The sequence below is a fragment of the Dendropsophus ebraccatus genome, chromosome 3 (genome assembly GCF_027789765.1).
Source record: "Dendropsophus ebraccatus isolate aDenEbr1 chromosome 3, aDenEbr1.pat, whole genome shotgun sequence".
Taxonomy (NCBI): Eukaryota; Metazoa; Chordata; class Amphibia; order Anura; family Hylidae; genus Dendropsophus; species Dendropsophus ebraccatus.
This window is the reverse complement of record NC_091456.1, coordinates 58257512-58278288: the sequence shown is the minus strand read 5'-3', so window position 1 is coordinate 58278288 and position 20777 is coordinate 58257512. Positions and strand designations below refer to the sequence as shown.

General features: G+C 38.5%; 1 protein-coding gene and 1 long non-coding RNA gene across 5 annotated transcripts in view; one reads left to right on the top strand and one right to left on the bottom strand.

Moving 5' to 3' along the window:
• LOC138787116 (uncharacterized) overlaps positions 1–19618 on the bottom strand; it is a 53305-nt gene extending 33687 nt beyond the window's left edge. Inside the window, exons 1-3 of one of the 2 annotated variants that reach the window (XR_011362301.1) lie at positions 19539–19618; positions 8668–8790; positions 7229–7308 (exon numbers count right to left, since the gene is read on the bottom strand). This is a non-coding gene — a long non-coding RNA (uncharacterized lncRNA). Of the gene's footprint in view, positions 1–7228; positions 7309–8667; positions 8791–19241; positions 19304–19538 lie in introns of those variants that run through there. The other variant, XR_011362300.1, reaches the window with a different exon arrangement.
• The window catches only part of RORB (RAR related orphan receptor B), a 178491-nt gene that overhangs the window by 100435 nt on the left and 57279 nt on the right, over positions 1–20777 (top strand). For 2 of the 3 annotated variants that reach the window (XM_069964257.1, XM_069964258.1), the window contains exon 1: positions 19480–20010. The exons of the other annotated variant lie outside the window; for it this stretch is intronic. The gene's annotated coding sequence lies outside the window, so the exon portion shown is untranslated. Of the gene's footprint in view, positions 1–19479; positions 20011–20777 lie in introns of those variants that run through there. 3 annotated transcript variants of the gene reach the window in all.

Genomic DNA, 20777 nt, shown 5'->3' with positions numbered 1-20777 from the left:
TGTGTTAACAGACAAAAACAAAAAAGGTCATATTTTGCAAAAGCAGGTTATATATAGAATAGATATATAACTATTCATTGCCCCATTAGCCAGAATCCTACTCCACACTGATGAGCGACAATAGCCTGAAACAGCTGTCTTTGGATGGATGCCTTGCTTTGGTATTTCCCTTGTCATGTTGCTATTCTCGCAATTGAGTTAGCCTTAGACGCTAATGGAGCCATCCTGGTATTTCACTGTTTGTGTCCCAATAATCACAACTTACTTGGACTTTAGGGGCTACATATCAAGGTGGCTTGGTAATATCCCCACTGGGAGGCACCCCTTAGCAGCAGGTTTATTTCCCAGGAGGGGTATCTGGCTATTCTTATGTTTTGAGACTCGTGTCTGAGGCTCCACTGACCCCTGTTTTTGCATATTCATATTTTTTTAGGGGGAAATGTATTATTAGAGACTCTTGAATGAGTACTCCATTGAAAAAAAAAATTCTGATCTCCTTGAGCTCAATGATTGTTGTTGTTGCATTTTGTTATTTTGCAAAAAAGATTTTGTGTGAACATAGCCTTAAAATGTAACTGTCACAGAAAAAGAAAACTTTTGACATGTCACAGAGAGTATTAGATGCTAAGAACAAACTTTCAGCAGATTTGATAGGTAAATATAAAGTAACAGAATGTAAATGTGCCTAGGATATGCATATATCTACCCTAAGATAATAATAGAAGAAATATGAGGACAGACTAGATTAACCAGGTGGTCTTTTTCTGTCAGAAATCTGCTGTTTCCATGGGGTCCCATCAGTTACTTTGTACAAATATGTAATTACTGGAGAGATTTCCCATGAATACCTTTAATAATAGTGTTTAAGAGAGAATTTCTAATGTAATATATTCCAAGGAATAAAAAAAGAGAGCAGTAGGGGACAGTATGAATGAAAGGGGGTAAGAAAATGAGAGCCACAGTTTGCACCTCCTTCTAATAAATATGCAGAGACATAGGCAAATCCCATTCTGCATAGATGGCATATGACAAATGTTACTTTCACAGGATTCCCCTACATCACAGCAGGGGTGTCAAATGAATATTTACTACAAGGCATGGCTTCCCATGTGGGTGGACCGGTATGCCCCCAGTACACCAAACCAACTAATTCACGTCTCCAAAACAGCATAACATATCATTGGCCCTATTACCCCATACTAGCATGTTCTTACATGAAAACCTGCTGGTAGTTTCCCTTTAAGTTCTGTTTTGCCTTATTTACAGAGGGGGTGACTTTTTTTCTCTGCTTTCGGTGATTAAAATAAACTTACAAATCCATCGCTGAAATATGAAGAGCCACAAACACAACTGATAGCATATCTCTCTTAGTTTGTACACAAGCAAATCTCCTGGGCGTAGAATCTGTCAAAACACACAAATATTGGAGTGACTGTGAATGTGACAGGTTTTGTACTCAGTGACCATCACAAATGACCCCCTCACGTCATGGGTTTAATCTTCTACTACAAATTGATGTATTATTTTATTATTATATGTTGTATGCTAGACACCCTATAGAAATTGGCCCTCGCTTGCTACTGTTACTTTGTGTTCTGCCACTGTTAAAAACAGTGTTACAGTATTTATGTATCTGACTCCGATTTCACTTAAACCTTTCTCCAGAACAATCCAATCAATTTGTATTAGCATCCATTATTGATGATCCCTTGTGTAGATAAAGAGGAAAGTAAGTACATTCAGACAGTCTGTCAAGTTACATAACTACTGCAGCGTAATGGTGGATATTTTATACTTAACTGCCATCAGAGATACTGCCTCAGGGAAGCTGTTTGAGATATAATTACTAGATAGATACATTCACAGACAAACACACATGGACACCAAGAAGGCTATATTAATACAAACACATAAAAGGTCCTGGCTTCTGCTATACATTTACTTCCCCTCTATCTCCAAACAAGCCTTTGTAGTTCTATTGCAGCTAAAAACATAGTGCGGAAGTATAAACTAATGTCTTATGAAGAGTAACTAAATATCATGTTTGAGTCAGGTTTATACTAAATTTCCTTGTCCATGATTAATAACAATGCCAGGTGAACTGGCAGCTGGTCACCAATCTACTGATTGATCTATGTAAGTTGCTTGGTATCCAGGACATTACATGATTGCGCTCTGGAATCGCATGCCTATGAAGGGAAGCATTTCCCATGATGTTTACCACTATGGGAGGTGCCTAATACCCACCCAAGAGTTTAGGGTTCTGGGCAAGCAGCTTACTCAACCACAAATCTCATATGCCCCATCTAGGCAGTAGGGTGGCTCCACTAATATGGCTGCTTGTCTGGAAGGGGCAATATGTTCCACTCTTCTCCACCTTTGTTAATTTATGTTTTTTTTTTATGCATACATAAAATTTTGCATAAAAAAAGTAGTAAACAACGTCAATAAGTAAACATAAGGGTTGCCATACCCAAATTGTCCAAACCCTCCAAATTTGGTTAAGTGGCAATCTGTATGAAATATATGAGAAGGGATGGGCAGGATAAATTTTAATTGCCCTACCCGTTTGTTCTCACACTTTAAGGCTATAGTCACACGTAGTATGAGACCGGCCAGGTCACGGAAAAGCCCGTCTCAGAAAAGATCATCCTGGGCGGATCAGCTTTAGTGCTGCTGAATTCTGATGTGTGCACGCCTGCATCAGAACTCCCCACAGCACACAGTGGAGCGTGCGGCCAGAGCCGCTCGCTCCATTGTGTGAACTGACAGGGTTTTCTGCGGCCGCTATTCAATGAATAGCAGCCGCAGAAAACTGACATGTCACTTTTGTACAGCGCCCCTAGGGATCCCAGCCGGAGTGTATACTATGGGGAAGATTTATGAAAGGGTGTAAATATACATCTGGTGTAAACTGCCCACAGCAACCAAGTACAGCTCCTCCTTTTACCAGAGCTGAAAGCTGATCTGTGATTGGTTGCTGTGGGCAGTTTACACCAGGTGTATATTTTCACCCTTTCATAAATCTCCCCCTATGTGTATACACTCCGACCAGGATTCCCTTAGCCTGCAGCACTATGTAAGTACCGCAGAAATCACAGCCGTTGTAACGACCGTGATTTCTGCAGAACTTACGTAGTGTGAACATAGCCTAATACAAGATGTAGGGAGAAAAAAAACTAAATAAAATATGCTTGTGCAAAGTGATTAATGATTGGGTGTAATTGTTTCAGTCCAAAACTAACAGTAAGAATTCTAACACATGAACCATTTTAAAAGGTTTGTCAGATATCACAAATGATTATTTGAAAATTTAAAGGGAGTCTGTCAGCTCAATATCATATGAGCTACAGACAGCAGGCAGCAGATTAATGATACTGAATACAAATAAACATACCAGTGTCACAACTAATAGGCATTAGATGACTTGTTTTATACCCAGGCTGAATTGCCCCACTCCTTTTTCTTCTGCTAAAGTGAGGATCAGGGATTGGCTTTTAGATGCAGCTTGGACAGAGATTGGCTCTGGAGGCCAGCTCTTGAACATCTCTTAAGCAGGAGGAAGGGATGTAAAGGTGTGCAATGCTGGGGCACTTCAGTAGCTTGACCTCACCTCCTGGACACGTGCGCCAATGTGAGAAACTGCCCTCAACTGTAACATGGTAGATTTACTTTGTATTTACATCTATCTGACGTCCTCTGCAGCTCATATCATGAAATTGGCTCTAATAGACTCTCTACACATTCAAAATGATCAAAATTATTTAAATACACCACTGCAGTGTTTAATTTCGTTTATTGAGCTGAAGCCAGGAGTAACTTCAATAGAGATGGAAAATATAAGGGAAGGACTTAGACCTCTTCCTGCTCAATCCACTTCTGGATTTGGGTGAAAAAATTGCACCAAACAGCAGTGGCAGTCACATTTACTCCTCTTCCTCCGAGGACTAGAAAATATCATTCAATTCCTTTCTTTCTTTCTTTCTTTCTTTCTTTCTTTCTTTCTTTCTTTCTTTCTTTCTTTCTTTCTTTCTTTCTTTCTTTCTTTCTTTCTTTCTTTCGTTCTCTTTCTTTCTTTCTTTTATTTTAAGCTTATAAAATCTCATATAAATATTATATATAATCTATGATGCATTTTCATAATGGTAAAAAAAAATATTCTCAAAAAATTGGGCTCCTTCTCTTTTTGGATAATCAATACAGAGGATTTTTGTTCTGCACTAGAGGGTGGTACGCTGTATAGATGGATACTCTTTTTTGCAATCATGTTATTTTTCACGACTAGCTTTGAAGCCTACAAGTATTACTGTGTATTCAGTCAAGGAAAGGTCACACAAGTCGACATGGGCCTCTCATTAGATTTTCACCGCACTCATGTGACTCCTTCAGTTATGTATTACCCATGTTTTATCCTCAGATCTGTTAAGTGTGAAGATTAAATTCAGTTTACACTTTATGTTTCTTACGTCTATATAAAGGGACAACCTATAGAACTCAAATTGATTTCCCCCTCTACAGGCTACATTGTACAGTTCATCTGTGTATTTTTAAGATGACTTGATTTATTTTAATTGCTGTATCTGTACATCATAAGTCCATGTTCTATTCCACATACACTTCTTTATAACCTCCTTTATTTTCTGCATGGGTTCCATTAAGTAAACAAGGATTGACATTTTGTAATTACCTATTCATTGTTCTATGTTAAGTTAATTTGCTCTCCTCTTGATGGTATTTAAGCAGCTATTATTTTCCCGTTAGTCTTTACAAATCGTCAATTAAAAGTTTAGCTTGATGAGGTGGAGAAATGTCGGGGTTTTCAAATGACAGCATAAAAGACTTTTCACTATTAATTGCAAAATGAAAGCAAAGTATACTGTAAAATCATTTTGCTATAGTCATTTTAATATGTAATGGAATACAAGATAGCAACCTTAATAATAAATATATGTAACGCCAAAAGGAAGCCTTTAACATAAGTTAAAAGCCTAGACAAGTTGCAGAAAATGTGACCCTAATAAATTAATTGATTACACTTACTAATTTAAAAGTGTAAACACACCTAGACAAAGTAACCCTAGGTCCTATAGCTGATTACTTGTGATGAGCGAACAGCCGATGTTCAGTTTGGATCCCAAACACGAACATAAAATTTTTTTATCATGATCGGTTCATGTTCATCAAAAATTCACGAACAAATAACAAACATACAATAGAAGCGTACATTTTGGTCTACGCACATACCTACAGATGCGTAAATTACGCATTTACATTGAGTTGCGTACGCATTTGGTTACAGATTGCTTACATTTCGAGTTACGCACATGAGTTAGGCACATGCGTTGAGTTATGCACATGCGTATAGATTATCAAGTGCAAAGAGTATATTACACAGTTGCGTACGTTCGCAAGTTCGAATATGTTTGAAAATCATTGTTATAACCATTCCGATCATCAAACAAATTGATTGCCGAACATGAACAGTTAGCATCATGTTCATACAAACATGTTTGCTTATCACTACTGATTACCATAAAGCCAAGGCTTATATCATTGATAGGTAGGTTCTCCCTAGTAGCTATATAGTTGCCCCCACTGTACAGAAGAAAGTTATTCCTGGGATGTTGGTAAATTCCCCTAGTAGGTAGTTTCCCTTAGTAGGTAGTTATGTGCTCCCTAGTAGGTAGATAGTTGTCCCTCAGTACAGGTAGGTGCCCCCTAGGAGGTAAATAGCTACCACCTCCTCCCAGTTTAGATAGCTGCCCCCAGTTTTGTATAGTTGCCCTCCAAATAAAGTAGGTTTTCTCCCTGGAAGTAGATAAATGTTTACCTCAGCAACACAAGAAAAACCATACTTTATACTTACTTGACCTCCACTCCCTCGCAGGCAGGACCTACACTTCCCCTGCTCTGCTGAATAGAAGTGTACACATGATGAGTGTCAACATCATGATGTATGTGTCTGAGCTGGGGGCAGGGCGCAAAATACTCCAGAGTAAGCCTTCAACTGCAGTCATGTCCTAAGGATGCACTTGCAGTTTAAGGCTGGGTTCACACTATGTATATTTGAGGCTGTATTTGTGAGGCTGTATAGCAACCAAAACCAGGAGTGGATTGAAAACACAGAAAGGCTCTGTTCACATAATGTTGTAATTGAGTGGATGGCCATCATTTAATGGCAAATATTTGCTGTTATTTTAAAACAACGGCTGTGGTATTAAAATAATGGCCGTTATTTACTGTTATATGGCGGCCATCCACTCAATTTCAACATTGTGTGAACAGATCCTTTCTGTGTTTTCAATCCACTCCTGGTTTTGGTTGCTATGAGGACCTGACATGAGGACCAAATACAGCCTCAAATATACATAGTGTGAACCCAGCTTAAAGCAGTGCCCTGGACTTCTTGTCATCCCTGACAATTTTGCCCTTCTGAACAGGGTAGGCAGTAGTACCCAGGTGGGTGCCCACCTTGCCTACCCCTTGTCCTGGCCCTGACCCGTTTAAGCTTGGAGTGCCCTCTCGACAGAGTGACAGAACATGGATTTAATAGTAAACGTAGGAGACAGCACAGGCATTTGATGTGAATGAAAAATCACGTTTTTTCACAAGAAGTGCTGTCTCCTACGTTTACTATTGGATTGAAGCCAAACGGAAGGGTCCTGTGCGGTGAGACGTGCACTCCATCTAAACATTCTTGATTTTTTTCTACTTTTTCCAGTGCTGTCCCAGTTAGATTTTTTAGAACATGGATTTGTCATCTCTTAGCCCCACTTCCGAGGCGTGGAAATTTCTGCAGAGATGAGCCTTGTAGTTTTTAGGTTAACTGTTAATTAAAAATCATTGTAACTGAAAATTATTAATTCTGAATGGTTATAATTATTGTGTATCATGACAAATCCAAATACACGATCTTAAGCAAAAGTTCTTAAGTTTCATATGGTTTAATATAAAACTTACTATTGATATATATTAATGCAAGGATTTGAAGAATGGTACTTAGCTCTCTCGTACCTTATCCTACTTCCAAAAAAAAAAAAAAAAATGATATTTCAGTTATAAAACCACACAAATGAAAGATTTGAAGCCACAGAAAGCATCAAAGCAGTGAATACACTTTGCCCACCTCAAATGATATTTGAGCTTCCTCCCCTGTTATCCACTGTTATTTTGGGTAACATGAACATCAGGCCAAAGGACCTAGTCTCTTTTATTCTCTGACACCAACCTCTTTTCTTCCCTGTGCAGTGTACGCTTATGAAAACGGCTGTCATTCTGAAGGGTTGGAAGTCTAGGCAATGGTATTATCTACAAAGGACAGAAAAAAAGTAGAGTAAAAGGGCTAAATAGTGTGCAGCTTTCTTTTAAAAATGCCAGTCTTCAAAGGCACACCAAAAACCAAGGATATTTTATATGTGCTCTCCTGCTTAGCATCTTACATAAATCTACAGCAAGACTACTCCGTCCTATAAGGTTTAAAATATATATATTTTTAAAAAATTTTAATCATTTCCTAACTTTTTGCATCCTGTGCTTATGTTACATGTATGTCTAAAAATGTACAATCAAAGGCTAAAGTTGTAAGAGGGTACAAAATATTGTCAGTAGGAGGTTGAGTGTATTCCAAGATCTAGGACACAGAGGTCTTAGATCAGCATGTCTTTACCTCCAAAATATTTCTCAGATTCTTTTTATATTGGGAAAAGTATGAAAACTATCACCATACTTATTCTTGTGACTATTCCGGTGACAATTCATTGAACAGTGTTTGAGAGGAATACATCTACTATACATATTAATTTAATATACTGAATTTTACATTTAATATATTGGGGGGAAAAAACACTTGATAAAAGACTGTATACAGTATCTCCATGTATGTTATTCCGTAACATTTTTTATACACCAATAAGAATATCAAGTACAAAGAAATCAAATCTAGTAAAATTAGGATCAGGCAGAGGGTCCTGTTACACAGACAAATATCTGACAGATTTTTGCGGCCAAAGCCAGGAATGGATTTGAAAATAGGAGAAATCTCAGTCTTTCCTTTGTGACCTGTTCTCTGTTTATAGTGTGTTCCTGGCTTTGGCTTCAAAAATCTCTCAGATAACTGTGTGTAATAGGGCCCTAAGGCTATGTTCCCACACCAGCAAAATGATGACTGTTTTATTGGCCGGCCAGCATTTTATTAGCGATTATACAAATAACAGCTGTTGTTTATTGTCAAATGATGGACATCCCATAAAAACAGCTGTCATTTTGATGATGTGTGAACATCGCCATATAGTAAACTTGGAAGGATTTGTTCTCCATTTGGTTTCCTGTAATAGAAACAGGCACAAATAACTGTGGGGGGATTATGTAGAAAAGTTTTAGTCTAGTAGATGGGAAAAATAAAAAACACAAAAAATGATGGAGCACAAGCCATGACTAGAAAGGAGCATTATTGAGAAACTTTGTTTTTGAGCTTCAACTCAAAATTGAGTCTCCTCAAACATTAAATTCTATGTTCATAAAGTATGTGATAAAAAGCATCTGAACCTACATAGATATATGGGAAGGGGGTTAATCAATGATATAGACTTACTGGCAGGAAAAAGTTGCAAAATTTTGTGCAATAGTGCAAAACGAACAACTCTTAAAACCTATGACACTCATGCTTACCCGTAGGCGTCATTTACAACCACGGGTATCTTGTAAAGTTGATTCACTACATGCAACTTTTTCGCATTTGCCTCAAGCTTGTCGCATACTGATTTCATACAAGGGCTGGTGTATTTCCCGAGCCTAAAACAAATTAAGAGTGGCGAGTGGTTTAGATACATGCCTGTTTATGAACCATACCATAAAAAATGACTATTGGCTATAAATTCAGTTCTAAATAGGGTGACCTTTGCTGGATCTTTGGGACTCATTGTTCACATTATTGGGCCATGGTCCATAGGGGGACTTACTGACAGCAGCTCCCTGTGTACCTCATAGAGCTAAGATGGGATTCCCCTCCTCCAGGCTGTGCTGCTCTGCTCTGTGGTGAGGCTGTCCATAAGATGGCATGGAGGAACATGGAGGAACATGTGACCTTGCCCTGCCTCCAGTGTCTTTCATAGGCATATACAGGCTCAGTGGGGGACAGGGCATGGTTACATGGTCACAAGGGGTCTGTAGAAGTGTTCTTGAGTAACGTGAAACAGCTGTCACCGGCAATGCACAACTTTACTGGTAAAGTGCTGAGAGCTGCAATTGCTTCTTTGTTATATTAGATGGTCACATGCTCTTCCATGTTGGCCATATTATGGACAATTTTGCAAAGGAGCAGGGCAGCCTAGCCTGGCATACACTTACTGATACTGTACTTTGAACAATTTTACTATAAAGTGGCCAACCCCCTTTAAGTTTTTAGAACAGAAGTCTCAGTTTTTAGGTTCGACTGAAGCATTGTTTAGAAATCTATTGGTTTTAGGTAGCCTTTGTTAACAAATCTTTTTATAGAATATTGTTAACAAACTCTGGATTTGGAAGCAGTTCACTGTCAAGTCTTCCGGAAGTGAAAGGGTTACCCATCATGCTTAAAGATGTTATTTGTTGTGGCATTTCACTTTTGTTAACAACCTCACATGTTGAAGTATGCATCCCACCAAATCCATCTTCTGCATTTTTCTTTGGTGAGAGTGCTCTGTGCTTAAAATATATATGAAGCCAGTACAGTTCTCTTCACTTCAGTTTCACTGTCTAGATCCTGTTAACAGCAGGCACAATAAATTATTAAGGGGCAACTCTGATGCTTTATTTGAATTTTTTTCTTAATTTCTCTTATGAGCAGGCAATGAAAAAATCATTGCATTAGTCATAGGAGAAAAGCAATAGTTTGCGAGGATGAAATGGTAAAAATGAAGGGTCGTATCAAAATCCTACTTGGTTTCCCATTTTGTATATAGTCTTGTCTTGTGGTTTAGGTGGTAGGAAGTCAGGCAGATTTTTGGACACTTCTGCTCCCAAAATCAGTTTGTGTTTTATGTGATCTGAATAAAATGGACTATTCATTGCATATTTATTTTTTTAAGGGTACATTAAAGGATATTTATATCTTGTAAAGTGGACGATCCAGCTCTTTCTGACCTCCTTGTGAATGCGATAGGTGGATAGGAAGCCACAGTCGGGCCAGGTGTTTTACTCAGTTTTCATCCTAAAAATTACATGATTATGCTGAGCCAATAGAAGAAATTACTTCAAATTTGTTGTACTGTTAAGTAATGTTATAAATGGCAGTAGGCTGGAAGGATAAACACTAGAGTTAAGCGAACGTCGAGCACACTCGGGTTTGTCCGAACCTGAGTGAGTAACGTTAGATTTCCAGTGGCTAAAGAAGTTGCATAAAGCCCTAAGGCTGCCTGAAAAACAAAGATACAGCCATAGCCTATGTTCACACTACATTTTTTTCAGTAAGGAACTTACGCTGATTGCAATGAAATCAGCATCTGTTCTTTACTGCAGGGTCGGCATTGCACTGAAGTCAATCCAATGCTATTCGGCCAGTGGCCACACTTTACATTGAGGTGAATGGCTAATTGATTTGCATGCACACCTGATGGTGCCCGCAAGTCAATTGTAAAGAACGAAAGAACGTTACTGCAGCCGATATAGAGGTATTAGCTGTAGGAATGTCCAAAATGCATCCCGGCAGCCACCAGTTTAACAGCCATAGGCTATATCTATGTTTTCCAGGGCTCCCTAGGGCTGCATCCAACTTTTTCAGCCACTGGTAATCAAATGTCACACTCGAGTTCGGACAAACCCCAGTATACTCGACATTCGCTCACCTCTAATAGACAGGTGTCCTCTTGCTTGTGATTAATGCATGTAAATGTAGAAATATATTTTCAAATAGGTGAGTGCTTCTAACTTCTTCAAATTGAACATCCATTAACTTTCTTGCATACTTGTAGCTCAGCGCCATGAATATATAAATGCTGTTGCCATCTGAGCGACATCACAGCTGAAGCAAAAAGGACTAACTACAAAGAAATAGAGCCAGTAAGCACTTCTTTCTATAGAAAAAAATGCTGTTTAGGACTCCAATTTCTCAAAATACAAAGTCAATACATGAAGACAACATGCTTGCAAAACCCAAAACAGATGCAATGTATATCACTACCACTGGGTGGCCACATACAATACAGTAAATACAACAGGAAAGCAGAATAAAGTATTTTTTACAAAGCTAGTCATCTTGTGCCACAACAAGGAAAGTCGTAGCTGTATGTTTTGGGTGGATCATTTAGGTTCAAGGTTCTAAAACAAACACAATTACCTATAGTAACTAAGCTTTCTCTATAGCGTGACTGCTGTTGTGAAATGTGAAATAATTGATGTGTCTGCAAACCTACAGCTCCATCCTGTAATTGATGTCAATTGGTAGTGCTCTAAGGTGTCTATCTGAGAACGCACGCTACTTGAAAAGTCATCTGTAAGCACCATCTACATCACATGACCCAACTTTACCAGGAATGCTATATAATGGCTTTACAACTCTTGCAAGTAAGAATGCAGTTCTTGTTGTAGATTCCAGGAACTAAGAGTTTCGTACTAGAAAATAAAATGTACAGTAGCTTTACCAATAGCTATACAGCAGGAACGCAATACCTTTTTAACCACATCAAATGTCTTCAAATTTTCTCCAAGTTTGGGATCCTTGACTGTAACAAGCCAGTCATTTATATTGGAGTGTGTGCTGAATGCCCACATCAATAAATAGTTGTAAATGTGTTATGTGATAATATACTAGATTCAATGGGCAGATGCTCTCTCTCCATAAGCTGAGGAATTGCCGATTTTATTATTTACAGACGCTTGACTCTCTTTTTTTGTATAATAACTATTTTCATATATTAGTAGTAACAAGAATAACAATGATTTTATGGTAAAAATTAAACATGCAAGAAACAACTGAAAATCTGTGACCTGTGATGTCTAAAAAAAAAATTCCTAAGGCTACATTGGAAGCTGGGAGAAATGGTCGGCACTGTTCAGCATGGGGGTCTTGGATTTGAATTTATCCACCCCATGTTGGTATGTTCTAATATTACAGCCCCAAGTTTGCTATGCATAACATACTGTATGTGGTATAAATTGAGCCTTACCAGATTACGTTACTTAGAAGGTGTCATGTTAAGTGCAAGTCCACACTGAGTAAAAGGGGCAAAATTCTGTGCCTCCGCTCTCTGCACCTCTCTGCTCAAAGAATTCACATGTTAATTCTTTGATCAGAGAGAGAAGGTGCACGAGCCCTCCCATAGACAGACTGTATGACACTGAGGCAGGCAGGATTCCACGGCTGAGAGTTCTGTGTGAACTGGCCCTTAAAGTGAGCCAATGCAAAAAACATTTTTAAAAAGTAAATAAAAATACCATGGTAGGTGGCTTAATCCAAAATATTCAAATTCAAAACATTTAAATCTAACCAAATTCAATAATATGCCAACATTATTTTTAAATTCATATAGTTTGTAACCCCCTTTTTTTTGCATCAACAATATATGGTATGACTATAAATTTATGGTATCCTCCAATTTCAGAGAAATGTTAGCAAAAAAAATGAGATAACATGCATAATGCACAATTCTCTAATGTGTTTCCTTATAGTGCATTTACACACAGAGATATATCTGAAAAATTTTAAAAGCCAAAGTCAGAAACAGGCTATAAACAGGAAACATGTCATAAAGGAAAGACTGAGATTTCTATTCAAATCCATTCCTGGCTTTGGCTTCAAAAATCTGTCAGATACATCTCTCTGTGTAAATGCACCCTTAGACCAAGTCACTCCTGCAGCGGTCAGTATACAGATAATCATAAAGCATTATACCATATAGGGACAGCCAGCTTATAATCAGTAGGGAAGAACACAATTTCTTACAATGTTGAGCTGCCCACAAAACTGACAGTACACTATACCTAAATAAGAATCACAGTGATATATATATATATATATTTCATATGAAAATCTGTATAGTCCCCTAACACTAATATGATATCATAGAGATTTGCCTTTTAATACTTAGGTGAAAATATATCCCTATTTTATCAGTACAATTTTATCTTAATGACTTGATTTTATCTTAATGAATATCAGTGGTATTAGTAATGGACCTGTTTAATCATCATTGCTAAGTGGAGAGCAAATGGACAAAGTCATTGAGAATCCTTTCCTGGAGAAATAATCCTGTGATTTCTCTTTACCGCTGCTGTCACTCATTCTTACGTAATGGAATGGAATAGTCTATGCCTTTAACAGCCCTTTCCTTTAATCTCATTAATGCAGTCTAATAGACTCCAGAAGACGTAGCATTGTGTGGACTGGATGGTTTAGGGTATGCATTTCCCTTCTCAGTCTTTTAACAACACAACATGTGTGAGAACTATCTCAGGCTGAAATCTGATGTGATTGGTGAGTGCAAACCTTGCAGTTACTGTTTTTTACTAGACTTTATTAGGCACAGTGCTATACAGGATTGTCGGCCTTAATGTGATACAGATAACCTACTTGGTAGGAGTAGAACTTGTAGACACCCACATAAATGTCATATTGGAGGACTATACAATGCATACAACATGATTATAGTTTGATGGACAGGTATTTTATGACTTTAGATTTTTACCTTGACGTTGTACAGTAACATAAGTAATATTTTTCAATGTCATATAGAGAAGTGAAAAAGCAAACACAGAATTCCGTTCTAATAATATTAGTCTGGCTTAGTTAGGTCACCTTATATTGTGATTATATAAGTAAAAGGGATTATTCCTGATCTGAAGTGTATAGATTTTCAGCTTAGGCTAATCAATAAGTGTATTGTAAAAAATCTATTTGGAGCAATTGTTTAGAAATGTCAAATGTTTCCCACTAGTTGCTATCAGGTGGTCATCAAGGCTCAGTCGATTCCGTCAGAGCAGGTAGAAAAGTCAGAGGGAATCCTATTAATTCTTTTCCCCCGCACTCTACAAACGTCACACAACATGATTACTAAATGGCATTTACATCCAGGGTGATGATTAGCTATGTGGGGTGGAGAACTGAGCAGACTTCATTGTCGTTTTATAAATGATGTAGCATTATTTACTGAATTGTACAATTATTGAACATTGGCTCTAGCAAGGCACAGATCATCCACTAGACATGATCTGATTTACCTGGAATCTAAATCTGCTTCAGAGCACAGAAAATAAACCACATTAAGCTAAACGTTTTAGACCGGAGGAAGTTATATCGTTTATTAGTTGGTGCTTCTTGGTACATAAAGAAAAAAAAAGTTATATATATATATATATATATATATATATATATATATATATTTATTTTATTTTTTTTTTATTAATATTATTATTATTTTATTTTAAATTTATTGATTTATTATGATAAATCAAATTTTGGGATCAAAATGTAGCCAAAACCAAACTTTTTTCTATATAAATTAACTTTTGTGTTTAATGTAAAAAGGCAAAATTAATATATTAGTGGTTGTCTCAGTTATAAGGATATTATAAATTAATAGTTTTTGTTTTTATTAAAATTTGGCTACCCTTTGCGTCACAGAAAAAAACACATTGTATTGTGTATAATGGTACTTGAATATACAATGTTGTGGTGTATTTTACTGTTTTCTTTTATTCTTTTACTCTCTTAATGAATCAATAGCAACTATCTGGTTAAAATGATGGTATTGTGGTCTTAGTGGTGACATATAGGGGTCCAAATGCATTCTGATCTTGGCCTCAACGGACCTGTCTGAAGCCTAAAAATACTAAATGTTTCTTTTGTGTCCCTGTCTTTTGGAAACACTTTTAACATGTGTCAGACTCCCACTGATGAGCCATTTGAGTGGAGTGTAGATATGCATGAGGTAGTGCACTTTACTTTCTGGTTCCCAGTTATCTCCACCATGCTTCACTATAGAGTCCTATAGACTTAAAATAAAGCCATCTAGTGAAGTTAGACAAAGGTTGCTGCAACCCAGGATATAAATTGCACTACTGCTTCTCTCTGCTTGTTTTAATGGTCTGTTGGGGTGTGAGCAGCCTGTCCATATCACAGAAACACTTTAAGAAAGGCCCTAAAAGGCTGAAATGTTGCTCCGTTGTAACTTTTATGGAACTCTAATGTACTTAACCAGTTGCACACCAGTGGCAATGCCTTCCGTTACTCTTCTGCAGTGCTTAGGGCACCACTAAAGGTCATTACAATCAGTCTTCCTGACAATAACTATCAGGAAGAGGGGAAACTTAACCAGTCAGGCTCAGCACTAGCATCCCATGCTGCCTGATCCAAACAGATGGCTGGTGGTCACAGTAGCATCGGATTGTCCCTGTTGTTTTTCATGCACATTTTCCCTTAGTCTTTCTATGGTTTTCCAACCCTGCCTTGTTTCCCTGGTTTCCTGATTCTGGGTCTGACTCTGGTTCTGGCTTCTGAACCTGGTATTGTCATTGACCGTGACATTACCTCCTGACTCTGACCCTAGTATTGTCATTGACATTGACCCTGACAGTACCTCCTGACTCTATCCCTGGTATTGTCATTGACATTGACCTTGACAGTACCTCCTGACTCTGACCCTAGTTATGTCATTGACATTTACCCTGACAGTACCTCCTGACTCTATCCCTGGTATTGTCATTGACATTGACCTTGACAGTACCTCCTGACTCTGACCCTAGTTATGTCATTGACATTTACCCTGACAGTACCTCCTGACTCTGACCCTAGTATTGTCATTGACATTGACCCTGACAGTACCTCCTGACTCTGACCCTGGTATTGTCATTTACATTGACCCTGACAGTACCCCCTGACTCTGACCCTGGTATTGTCATTGACATTGACCCTGACAGTACCGCCTGACTCTGACCCTGGTTTTGTCATTGACATTGACCCTGACAATACCTCCTGACTCTGACCCTGACTCTGGATATTGATTTCTGTTTGGAATGCCTGGTGACTCTAGAGTCTACCATGTCTGTCTACAACCAACTGGAAGATCACTCCAGGTTGAGCAAATAGAGCTACAAATAGTGTCTGGCTCCCTAATTCTTGATACAAGCATTCTACGGGATCTTGTTGTGAAGGAGTCAAGGAACAATGTTTCAGCACCTTGGAGAAGACTTAGAAACCCTGTGCAAATCACAGCTGTGTTTCTCCATGGTAACTAATCAGATTACAGCTCCTATTTTTCTAAATGAAGCTAAGTTGGAAAACTGTACAACCAGATTGCAGTTAGTTCAGCTTTTTTTTCCTACTAGTTTTGTGTAGCTAGTCTAAAACACAGAGTTTGTCAATTATTATTAGCATAGGCCGGGAGTTTCTGTAAATGGAAAGCAGTGTCTGTGGTAATATATGTTATATTTAACAGCTGTCAACACATTCACACTGCTTTTGTATTTTACAATCATAATTTTGTCCATACTTCCTACTGACAAAGAACGCTAATGGAGAGTAATTGTACTTAATGAATTTAGTAATTTATACAGAGACGCACAACATCAGATAAAGCAGATCTCATGTCCGGATATAAAAGGGGTAAATGTCAGCATGTGAATAGTTAACTTCAGCTCTGACATGGTACTTGTGAAGTAATTAGCCTGATGGTTAATAGCTGCTATGCAATGACATCTGTTACTATGGTAAGATGACGGACATGACATCAGACTACCGCTTCTATCCATTGTATATGGCGTAAACAATACTGAAACCTTCCTCCTAGACCTTGGCAACTTCTAACTCTAGACGTCAGCCGATCCTAGTGTAAAGAAGGGATTGGAGAAAGCAGACAGACATGGGACGTGCATTACAGGTAGTTGGATCATGGGATTTCAGGTGATTTTTCCAACCTATTTTCTTCTCATACTTTATTTAAATAAAAAAAAAAGATTACAGAGGTACTTCAGCAAAAAGAAATCAACTTGTGCCAGAGATTTGTCATTTATTTCTATTAAAAAATCTCCCATTTTTCAGTACTTATCAGCTGCTGTATACCCTGCAGGAAGTGGTGTATTCTTTCCAGTTTGGCTAACAGGAGAGGTTTTCCATTGCTCTCCACAGTTCCCAAGATGGAGATGGCAGCAGAGAGCACTTATACAGACTGGAAAGAATCCACCACTTCCTGCAGGACATATAGCAGCTGATAAGTACTGGAAGACTTGAGATTTTTATTAGAAGTAAATTACAAATCTCTGGCAATTTTTGTTTTTTACTTAGTCGTGTTGCTGTTCGCTGCTCTTTGTAACTTTGTTATTTAGAGGTCTAGAATAAAGAGACAGTATTTGCTATTTATTCATAAAATGCTGGACTCTTTTGCTATTTCCCACATTATTCTACAGTTATTATTTTCAACCTGTAGTATTCAAGCCATGTCCTTCAGCAAGGCACTGACCATGAACAACAATGCACGTCAAAAATAAAGAATACATTGAGACCTACAAAACCTGAATGTGTTCTATGTATTCACACTTTTTGAAGAAAATGATGTTTTTCCTAGTAGATAGAAAGTAGTGTCATAAAGTAAATAAGGTAATGGAGACTAGAGCCAAAAAATCCCTGTAAGCTCCAATACGTTACATTAAGGCCCATAGTTGTAGATGTAGCAACATTGAAGGCTAAAAGGATTGCAGACATCATTGAAGCTGACACTGGGCCCTTACGTTAGTGATTGAATGAACAGTAGCACAAGTGTGTGGAGCTGCAAGGAAGAGGTTCAGGGCTAAGCTTTCCCATTGGGCTCATAAGCCCATTGAAGTCTTTCCATCCATTTCGCTGATTAAAGGATATTGGGTTTTTTGACTGGTGATAATTATAAACATTATACCTAGAGATGAGCGAACCGGCCGAGGTTTGGGTTCGTATGAACCTGAACTATCGGCTTCTGATTCCCGCTGTCTGCCCGCTCCGTGGAGAGGCTGGATACAGCCTGAGGACTGCCTAGAAAACTGGGATACAGCCTATGACTATGGCTGTATCCCAGTTTTCCAGGTGGTCCTCCGGTTGTATCCACCCTCTCCACGGAGCGGGCAGACAGCGGGAATCAGACACTGAGAGTTCAGGTTCATACGAACCAGAACCTCGGCCGGTTCGCTCATCTCTACTTATAACCTTGTATAAACATGTTTGACTAGAAATATACTTTATCCATAATCAAAGTTTAGAACTAGAGTTTAGCAAATCTTAAGCAAGATTCGCCGAAACCATAAACTAGATTCACTTAACTCTACTCAAGCCATAGGGCTGAATAAGCTAATTTTGATGTGTTATGCTTTTCCCCATTACTATATGATGAACTTTTATGCAGATTTTTACTTTTTTTTTTTTTTTTGCTGTGTCATCTTGTGTCATGTGCAAATGTTGGATCACAGATTTCTAAACTACTTGAGTGCTGCATTTATGGATTGCATTACGTTTTGGTGAAACTTTATAATGTAAAATATGCATCTAAGGATTTTTTTTATTGCCGATATAAATGCTTGCTGCAGTCACAGGTCCAACATTCCCAATATGTTTCTGGCCTGCGTAACACCTTTAGCCATGGTACTGGACATTCCAAACACTGGTCCGAAATAGTGATAGGGTAAGTATGTGACATCTGCAGTTGTTGTCAGGTACATGACCCAGTATGGGCCAACTATGACAGCTGTAACATCATTAATTACTTTATAGCCATCTCAGCCCAATGTTTGGAATATTCAGTACCATGGCTAAAGGTCCCCATACACTTTATACTTTTTCCTGTGATACCTACTGCCGCATCGGGTTCAGACATCAATATAATTTGTATGGGGCTCTCCTGAGTTTCCACCAATATCATCTAAATAGGGGATATGCATGATGGAAAATTATTACCCGACCCTTATATTGTGGGGGAAATTAGCTGCAGACCCATAACACCTTAATGGAGAACACAGGAATGCTTTACCGTTATGAACGTTTCTGTGTATGGGGAGGAAGGGGGTATAATGGGAGAGATGACTGACAGACAGACACTTGACTAGTTGTTAGCTATTGAAGGTGTATGGCCACCTTAAAGGCGTTACTCATGACAAAAATGTATTGAGAACTATGACTGTAACACGCTTTTATATCTGGAATAAAGATTCTAATTACATTCTGCTCTTATACGGTATTGCAACACAGTGTGACTGTGTTTGTGCAGGCAGGGGTTCATTAGGAATACTCCACCGAGCTTGATTCTACTCACTTTGTAGAAACTTTGCTTGAAACATTGATCATGTATGTACACCTTAATACCCCCCCCCCCCCCCCGACCTTCCTGTCAGCTGATTGCTCTGATGTTGCCATGGCAGTGCTAACAAACATCTGTATATGCACTTCCTGTCATGTGACAACCACAAAAACACGTTTCTAACAGTAGATGTCACATGACAGGAAGTTGGTGCACAGTTGTCAGTTGTACTTCCAATGTTGCAGTAGTTAAAGGGGTTGGCCACTTTATAGTAAAATTACTTTGTGCGTAGTATAAGTATATTCACATTACTTATTGACAGCAGCTCTCTGATAGAGGTAAAATCAGATCCCCCTCCTCCAGGCTGTGCTGCCCTGCTCTGTGTGTTGAGGCTGTCCATAAGATGGCCGACATGGAGGAGCATGTGACCATGCCACCCCCCCCCCCCACTGTCCTCCATAGGCATACACAGGCTCAGTGGGGGACACCGGGTCACATGCTCCTCCATGCCGTCTATCCTATGGACAGAGTCACCACAGAGCAGGACAGCACAGCTTGGAGAAGGGGAATCTGATTTGACTATTTTACTATAAAGTGTCCAACCCTTTTAACAAATCAATAGAAAGATAAAAATCCAAGGTTTACATATAATTGCAAACATTTTTCTTAAAAAAAAGTACTCATCTATCTATCTATCTCCATCAATGGGTGTGATACATGGAAAGTCTATACGCTACACATGGTGTTACATAAACGACCACTGTGGTATCCAAGGTCCCAGTTGGTGAGTGAATATAAGTAAGGGCCCTATTCCACCGGACGATTATCATTCAGATTATCGTTAAATCGTTCGAATCTAAACGATACTCGTTCGGTTGAAATGCAGTTAACGATTAACGACCGAACGAGAAATTGTTGATCGCTTTATAAGACCTGGACCTATTTTTATCGTTGCTCGTTTTCAAAACGTTCGCAAATCGTTCGCATTGAATAAGACGTTGTTCGGTCGTTCGCAGTAGATACGAATGCAATAACGAAGAAATAGCGAAGAAAAAACTCGCAAATACGATCATAAGTAATGATTATCGTTCCATGGAAATGAGTGAAAATTTTCAGGTCTTTCGCAATAGCGGTCGTTTGAGATTGTTAACCGTTAACGATTATGCGAACGATAATAGTCCAGTGGAATAGGGCATTTAGAATGTACTGAATCAAATGACAGCTATTTCACGGTCACAATGCAGGGATGTCACAATGCTGCCCATGCGTCACTCATACAGTACATTTGTGGAAGTACATCTTGTTTCGTTTTTTGCCAGGTGTATTGAAAGAGCTCAGTCATCATTGCTCAAACAGCAGCAGCTTATATAAACACTAGGTAATGCTGCTGGAGATTACATGCAGGATGCTGGATCTGATGAGCTCAAATATAAGATAGGCTGTGCAGTATAATATTTGGGATTAGAATCCTAATCTCTTTAGGGAAAGTGTGCAGTATCAGCAGAACAGACCTATAGCTCTATGCCGAAAACTCTGCTCGAGTCAATTCTT